The sequence below is a fragment of the Microcebus murinus genome, chromosome 16, assembly GCF_040939455.1.
Source record: "Microcebus murinus isolate Inina chromosome 16, M.murinus_Inina_mat1.0, whole genome shotgun sequence".
Taxonomy (NCBI): Eukaryota; Metazoa; Chordata; class Mammalia; order Primates; family Cheirogaleidae; genus Microcebus; species Microcebus murinus.
In genome coordinates, this window is record NC_134119.1 from 41727347 (window position 1) to 41736330 (window position 8984).

Below are 8984 nucleotides of genomic sequence, written 5' to 3' on the forward strand. Positions count from 1 at the left end.
GTGCAACACACCACTCCAAACCTTAGTGTCTTAACACAACCACCATTTATCATTGCCCACCTTTATGTGGGTCAGCATCTGGGTGGTTTTTCTGGTGCTCTCACCTGGGTTCACAGTCATGACTGTGGTCATCTAGTGGCTAGGCTGGGGCTGATGAGCTCAAGATGCTCTCACTCACAGGTCTGGCCACTGGTGGGACACTTCGCTTCTCCTATAAATAGCTTCAGATCCTCCAGGAGGCTAGCTGGGCTTCCTCACAGCATGGCAATCTCCTAAGACCTAGACTTATGGAACCACGCATCACTTCCACCATATTCTATTGGTTAAAACAGTTCACAAGGCCAGCCCCAGTTCAAGAGGGTGAAGAAATAGACTCCAAGGGTGAAGTCTTGATGGGAGGGACAGCAATGTCACATGGCAGAGGGGAGCCACTCATTGGGAGCCATTATTATAATGATCTGCCGTAGCCCATGGTCTGATGAATAAGAATTAACCAAAATATGCCCTCGTAGGAGAAAGCAAGTCTCTTCCTACTACAGCACTTGCACATCAGCTAGTGTTCTTTGGTGGCAAACAACAGAAACAGACTCTAATTAACTTAAACAGAACAGTCCCGTACTAGGAGGGCACTGGAAAGCTCACAGCCTTGGTGGAAGACTTTTGCAGTGAGACCTCCCAAGTGTCAGGAACACCCAGCTCTGGGAATCTCTGATCTGAAGCAGGGATTGATGGACAGCCATTTTAGGGAACTACCATAGGAATGAGTTGATTTCAGTTGCTTTTTTTTTTGTCTTTGTATCATTTGGCTCAAGATTCAGATTCCTTGGGGAGTGCTGGCCTGACTTGGGAAATGTTCCCAGGGCTTGGGTGGGTAAGTGGGGCAGGGAAATGTGATTGACAGGTCCACGTGGAGTAGGGGAGGGAATGCCCCACAGGAAAAGCAAGGTACTGTGGCCAAAAGTGGGGCAGGTGCCAGAAAGGCAGAAGTGCCAGCTGTCCACTGATTCCTATCCACTCCCCGTGGGAGCTCACTTGGCTCTTTGGAGCCTGACAGTGATTCACGGATGAGTGCCACCACTCTGCCTCAGGGCCCCTGCTTTTACCCCAAGAATCAAAACAATCATGTAAAAATGTTTTTTTTCCCTCCTTCATGCAAAATGTAATCCTAGCTTAATTTTGTCACACTAGACCTAACTTTTTTTTTTTTTTTTTTTTTTTACACATTAAACCTTGTTTTTGTGGGTCTCAAAATCCTGTGACAGTTTTCTGGTCAAGTTGATTCCATTAAAAAGTGCTGATTTTTAAAAATTAATAACTTAAAACTCACACACACCCAAACCCCACAAAACATTCTCCTTTCTTTCAGAAGGTTTTATTAATATGATGCATTGATTGTTGTCATTACCCAGTCTGTTTGACACGGCTCTTCCACCACGACGGGGGCCCAGGTGTTGAGGACCACATTCCTTCAGCCTCTGAGCTTTCTGGACAGACTTGGTGGCCTTGCCAGCTCCATCAGGTTTCCACTGGAGCTGTCCACTGCTTTGGTGACACCCACAGCAACTGTCTATCTCATATCACCAACAGCAAAACAACCCAGAACAGGCTAGTTAGAGCCTCTCAACACACGTGGGCTTACCAGGAACTATGACAATGGTGGTAGCACCTGATTCCAAGAATCGGGGGCTGTCTTCCAGCTTCTTATGAGAATGGCAATCACTCTTCTCCTTCAGCTCGGCAAACTTGCACACAATGTGAGCCATGTGACAATCCAGCAAAGGTGCACAGCCAGCACTGATAGGGCCTGGATGGTTCAGGATAAGCACCTGTGCAGTGAAGCCAGCTATTTCCCTTGGCAGGTCACTTTTCCTGTCACCAGCCACGCCGCCATGGCGAGCATCTTTGATAGACACGTTCTTGGCATGGAAGCCCACACTATCGCCAGGAAGAGCTGCACTCAAAGCTTCATGGTGCATTTTGACAGACTTTGTAACATTGACTGGAGTGAAGGTGACCGCCACTCCAGGTTTGAGAACACCAGTCTACACTTGGCCCACGGGGGTTGCACCAGTACCACCAATGTTGTAGACATCCTGGAGGTTGGGCACAGAGGCTCGTCGGTTAGACAAGTTGGTGGTAGGATGCAATCCAGAACTCTAAGCAGAGTGGGTCCACTGGCAGTGCCATCTTTACAGGCGACTTTCTAGCCCTTGAGCCAAGGCATGTGAGCACTTGACCCCAATGTGCTGTTACTGTTCTGACTAGAAATTGGCCCAAACACCACTGTGTTGGGGCTGTAGCCAATTTCTTCACTTAGGTACTTTCTCAGTGATTTCCTTGTATCCCTTCTGGCTGTAGGGTGACTCGGTGGAATCCATTTTCTTAACACCAAAAATTAGTCGTTTCACACCCAGTGTGTAAGCCAGGAAGACATGCTCATGGGTCACCCATTCTTGGAGATCCCAATTTCAAATTCACCAACGCCAGCAGCAACAATCAGCACAGCACAGTCATTCTGAGATGTGCCTGAAATCACATTTTTGATAAAGTTTCTGTGTCCTGGGGCATCAATGATATGGTCACATAATAATACTTGCCGGTCTCCAATTTCCACAGGGAATTGCTAGTGTGATACCACACTCACACTCAGCCTTCAGTTTGTCTGAGACCCAGGCATGCTTGAAGGAGCCCTCTCCCATCTCAGCAGCCACCTTCTCAAGTTTTCTAAATGGCGTTTTTGTTGATCTGCGTAAACTAGAGTGGATTCTGTTGCCTGCAACTAAGAGCCCTGCCTGATAGAAACACTCACTAGCTCCCCTACTGCTGTGCTGTAAACATGTGGCAACAGCTCTCTGGGACAAAAAAAAAAAAAAAAAAAAAAAGCCTTGTGTCATTTGTACTTCTGCCAGCAATGCGTGGGAGTCCAGACTACTTTGTATTCTTGCCAGCACCTGGTTTGTCAGCACTTTACTGATGTTGGTAAAAGAAATAATATACTTTAAAAAAAGTTCCAATATTATAATGTGACTTTGGGTAGGAGACAAATATTCACAACTTTCTCTCTTTACTATCTTTTAAAAATCTTCATTGGAGTAAAACATGCTTGTTTGAGCCCAACTCCTTCCTTTTCTTGACGCAGATGAAGAATTTAGCAAAGTCTCTCCATTGAGGAATTGTCTGATGTAAACTAGAACAACGTCTCCAAATGTATAGACAAGGCTTCCATAATGGTTCCTGTCCTCTCTTTGGGGGAGTGAGTGAACTGAGGGCACAGCTGTCTCATCATGGGTCCCTGCATTGTCCTATGACTGGGAGGGACACTATGAATAAAGTGGCTCAGGTGTAGAAGTTCAACATCAGGACCAGTCCGTAATTTAGTTGTCATTTTCATGTTGAATTAGGAGGCACATTCAAAGACAAGAGGCATATGGTTAGCAGCTAATTAATGGCCTCGATGGAATTCTTATCAATTGAGGAGACTGCGCTTATTTGAAACCATTGCCAGCTCCTTCTGTTAATAAGCTGCGGTCTGTCCCCCTCCTCTCTGACTCCCAGAGTCTGCTGCAGCACAAGAAGAGGATTTCTGCCTGCCCCTCAGCCAGCACCCAAACCTTGCTGGGGCTGGAATCTGACTTTGGGACCCCACCTTCAGTGTTTTCATCTACAGGGAATTTTCTTGTTTTACCTTCCAAGGCCATGTTCTCAGCACATTATCTCTGACATCCAGAGAGATCCTTGTTGTCAGAGACTGGGCCCAACCTTGCGCACACTGGTGTGTATGAGAGAGGAAGGCAGAGAGCAAGGTGGGTTTGGGGTGGGGGAGGCAGCAGAGAGGTGCTGAGCTCGCCGCTCATGGCAAAGAACCAAAAAATTATTCTGGAAAATCCACCATTTCAGTATTGCCCTTCCTGCATCCTTAGTCCCAGTTCTGGACCCTGCGAGCAGGACGGGCACAGGCTGAACTGCTCAGCTCGAAACATCTCATATCCTCTGCCTCTTTCAAAGTGACGTAGGAATTGCACTCATCAGCGTGGGCTCCATTCGTGAGGCTTCTAGAAACAGGAATTTTGCTGCCAGGGCTCAGTGGAAGGAATTCCTTCCCCTAACAATAAGGAAGGACTTAAACGGCATGCAATGGGGCTGGTAAAGTGTGTCCTTCTTGTGAAATGGTAGCGTCGGTCTCTAGTTGGTTTTAACGAACATGCCAAACTACAGGTATGGATAGAATTAATTCCTGAATTCCATGACTGCTGTTTTACTGTGTGTTTTCTCATTTGTGTATTTGAGTCCCCTTTGATTCTCCTCCCCACCCAACGTCTGACCCAGTATAGCAGTTAGCTTTGGCTGTGTAACAAGCCACCCCAAAACTTAGTGGCTTAGCATCACATACATTTTTTAAATGGACTTTGTTTCTTTAGAGCAGTTTTAGGTTCATGGAAAATAGCACAGAAAATACAGAGAGTTTCCGCATATCTCCTGTCCCCACACAAACACAGCCTCCCCCACTAACAATATCCAACACCAAACTGATACATTCGTTATGACTGATGGACTGCAGTGACACATCAGTATCAACCAAAGCCCACAGTTTACGTTAGGGTTCTCTCTTGGTGCTGTACATTCTATGGGTTTTGACCAATATAGAACGACATGCACCACATTACAGTATCATGCAGAATAGTTTCATTGCCCTAACGATCCTCCGTGGTCTGCCTGTTCACCCTTCCTTACCCCAGGTCCTGATAACCGCTGATCTTTTTACTGTCTCCATAGTTGTGTCTCTTCTCGAAGGTCAAATAGTTGGAATCCTATAGAATGTAGGCTTTTTGGATTGGCTTCTTTCACTTAGTTATATGCAGTTAAAGCTCCTCCATGGCTTGTAGGTCATTTGTCTTGACACTTAATACTATTCCATTGCCTGGATGTATCATGATTGATTTATCCACTTACTGAAGGACATCTTGGTTGCTTCTGATTTTGGCGATTATGAATAAAAGCTGCTGCAAACATCCATGTGCAGCTTTTTGTGTATATAAGTTTTCAATTCCTTTGGGTAAACACCAAGGAGCAAAATTTCTGGATCATATAGTAAGAGATATTTGGTTTTGTAAGAAACTGCCAAAGTGACTGCACCATTTTGCACTCCCATCCTGAATGAATGAGAGTACCTGTTGCTCCACATCCTCACCAGCATTAGGTGTTGTCAGTGTTTTGGATTTGTGCCACTCTAACAGATGTACAATGGTAACACTCATTTTTTTATTTTTCAAGGTTCTGTGGGTTGTGCAGGTGGCCCATCTCATCTGGGTTGCTCAGGTGGAGCACAATGGTCTTGGATGGTCTTACTTCTATGTCTGGGGCCTTGACTGGGATAGCTGGGCCTCACTTCATGTGGTCTCTCACCCTCCATCAGTCTAGCCCAACCTGTTCACAGGTAGGAGGGTGGACATTATCAAGAGAGGGATGACCAAAGGGAAAACACTTTTCAAGCCTCTGCTTATCTTATGTTTGCTACATGCAGAAAAGTCACGTGTCCAGGCCCAGACTGAGGGGACGGAGAACTGGACTCCATTACTTGATGGAAGAGGCTGCAAACTATTGTGGCTGTATTTTCCCCATCTATAGCAATTCATGTCTAACATAGCAAAGACATAACCTCTGACATTATGATAAACCACCCAAGGGGTACCCATAAAAGCAGTTTCTTCAGTTAGTACAGGGAAATATTATAGGAATGAGATTAATTAGTCTCATTCTTCTTTTCTGATTATTCAGTTGGTTTTGGTCCCAGAAGGCAGTCATCATCTCCTCAAACCCCAGATTTAGGAACTCACAACCTCTGGCCTTAATGCTCCATGAAAGTAAAGCAATATATTTCTTCTTGCCTTCCTCTCTTAACTGCTGAGAAAGAAGTTGTTGAGGTTTAAGGGTGATAATTAATTATACCTCTTTGCCTTCCATATTTGGAATTAGTTGAGAATTAGATGCAAGCAATGGGAATTGGAGATCAAAATAACACCTCTGTTGCTGGCAGCACTGGGCCAGAAAATGTGGTATGGGGTATAGCCAGACAGGGCCCCTGCTGTCTTCCCCTAAGGACAGTCTGGGGATGCCCCGTGGGAGGAGAGCCTGGGTCTATACAGCAGGTTCACTGGCCTGGACAGACAAGAGGAGAATTGTTGCTGCTCATCTTTCAGGTCACGGCAGTTGAGACAGAGGGTCAGGGGTGGGAGATGGGAAGTGGGCAGGAAAAGGGAGAAAAGGGACCATCAAAGCTATGTGTGGGGATAGCTTCTTCTCCTTCCTCCCCACCAGTCAGCCAGAGCCCAGCTCAGCCCTTCCCAGGAAAGGAGTGAGGAGCGAGAGGATGGAAAGTTAGGTGGAAGCTTTTCCCCAATACTTTCTATTTTGACTTTTTGCTTTTTTGCAATTTCTCAATATGCATATTGTTTTAACTTCTTGTTGAAGCATAATATGCATGTAGAGAAGAGTACTTATCATAAGTAGATGACTCAATACATATTCATAAATGAAAAACACTCCTGTAACCAGCACCCAGGCCAAGCACTGGGGCATTGTCACCCCTCTAGAAACTGTACGGGCTCTTTTTATGTCTGACTTTTCTTTGCTGAGAGTGCTGATTGTGAGGTTCACCCGTGTTTTGGGTAGGTGTGGGCTGTTAATTCTCGTTGCTGTATAGAATCCTGCTCTGTGAATACACTGCAATTTACCCATTCTACCATGAAGGGCGTATATGTAGTTTCTAGATTTGGCTGATTAGAAACATTTTAGTATGTGCTTTTTTGTGAAAATAGGCAGGTATTTCTATTAGGTATATCTCTACTGGCAGTATCATGAGAATTTCAGGTGCCCACATCCTCCCCTTCCGATATTTTGGAAAGGACAGAAGTCCCTATTCTATAGATAAGGGTGAAATACCAGTAGAGGGGAAAATGAGTCCCCCTATAACTGAAAAGGGAAGAGTCTTAAAAATACATCAACCCATCTTATTTTTTGCTACAGTTCAAAATAAGTTGCAGACAATTAACAGATGGGGTCTTTCTGGGCACAACACCTCCCTACAAGCAGGAGAGTGACTTATGATTTAATTTTAGAAACTTGAGATGCTCTTGAAATCTCACCCAGTGCTGTGGAGGAAGGATTCTGTGGACAAGACGTTCTCTCCACAGAAATTGTGACAAAGCACCAATTAATGACTGTGGCAAAGAAGTGGGAGTGCTTAACCTTTCGAGTGTGCCAACAATGTGCTCCTTAATTTGAAAATAGGGTACAAAGCGTTAGCAAGTGAAGAATACTAATCGTTCATCACTCAACTTGACACATCTCCTTTGTAGCAGAGGCAGAAGAAGGAATCCTCTCTGCTCCATTTATTCTGGCTTTCGTCTCACTTCTCTGAGAAAGGACCAGATGCTCTAATGAGGGGTACCAGACACTGAAAATATCTGGAGATCAGGAAAAAACACTCTGACAGCTTTCCCCTTGAGAAGCTTACCCTTCCTCCGAGCTCCTCACATATTATATGCATTACCCAATGGCAAGTCTTATTATTCTTTTTTGCAAATGGTAAAAAAGTGGTGTGGGGAGGCTGAAAAGACTCACTCGAGGCTACCAGGGAAGCCAAATGTTCATCTCAAAATAGAAATTGAGAGCTCTGGGAAATGCACACAGCCTGAGAGGGTCCTTTAATCTCTGGACCCTTCCGTGTCTTTTTAGACAATAAGTCTATCCCTAAAAGAATTTTTTCCCCTAATGACAGGGATGCCAACTCTTCCTTCAGGAGGTTCTAAAAAGGTGACATTTAACTGAGGAAATTGAAACTCTAATTGACTTCTCCTAAAGCAGAAAGTAAGTGCCCTGTGTTCCTTCTCTTGGTCAGATGTTTGTAATTGTCCCTTGGGATTTCTACCCTGGGGGAAGCTGAAGGAGCAAAACGAAAGAGTCCACTTGAACTGATCTATTTTCATACTCAAGATTTGCTTTTACTGCAGGGTGGAAGATGTGTAGAGCCTGCCCAAGCAAACAGAGATTTCAGAAAGAGGGTTCTAGCTCATGTCACTAGACTCTGGGACCAAAGCAGCCCTGGACTCTCTTGCAGTGATAAATGATGAGATTGAGGTGAACCCTCCATTGCTAGATCTGGGAATATGGGGGCTTGTGATTATTTGGCTCCATTGTGTTACTTGCTTTGGATAATGGAAATTTAGCAGAAATGACGTGAGCAAAATATTGAAATGTGCTTGAGTAGTACAAGTTGCCTTCTTGTGTTAATAGTCATCATCATGAGAAAAACATGCCCCAGGAAGCCTGCTGGTCCAAGGAGGATGAGAGACACATGGACCCTGGAGCCCAGTCCAGCTAAGCCCAGCTTATATGGGCTGATCTCTAGCAACTCTGCAAACATGTAAGCAGGAAATAATTGTTTATTGTTGTAACAGAATTTTGTGATGGTTTGTTATGCAGCACATTATGTTACAGCTGACTGATACAGGGCCATTAAAATGAGAATAGGTAGAGGAAGATTCTTCATGTTCTATGGACAATGCTTGCAAAAATGCTTAGCTTAGGGAGTAACATGGCAAACACCTAGTAACTGTAAGAGAAATGGAACTCAATAGGCCATTGTATTTCATATATTTTTAAAGAATAGAGTGAACCACATTAAAGGTTCTTTTTTCTTTTTCTTTTCTTTTTTTTTTTTTTTTTGAGATAGTCTCTCTCTGTTGCCTCTGCTAGAGTGCCATGGTGTTAGCTTAGCTCACAGCAACCTCAGGCTCCTGGGCTCAAGTGATCCTCTTGCCTCAGCCTCCTGAGTAGCTGGGACCACAGGCACGTGCCACCATGCCCGGCTAATTTTTTTCTATTTTTTGTAGAGATGGGGTTTCAATGTTGCTCAGGCTGGTCTTGAACTCTTGAGCTCAAGTGATCCTCCCACCTCAGCCTCCCGGAGTGCTAGGATTACAAGC

The 8984-nt window shown here is 44.7% G+C and overlaps 1 pseudogene; it reads right to left on the minus strand.

The window, feature by feature from the left end:
* Positions 1–1567: 1567 nt before the first annotated feature.
* LOC105880413 (putative elongation factor 1-alpha-like 3) lies at positions 1568–3698 on the minus strand (annotated as a pseudogene).
* Between the last annotated feature and the right edge of the window lie 5286 nt (positions 3699–8984).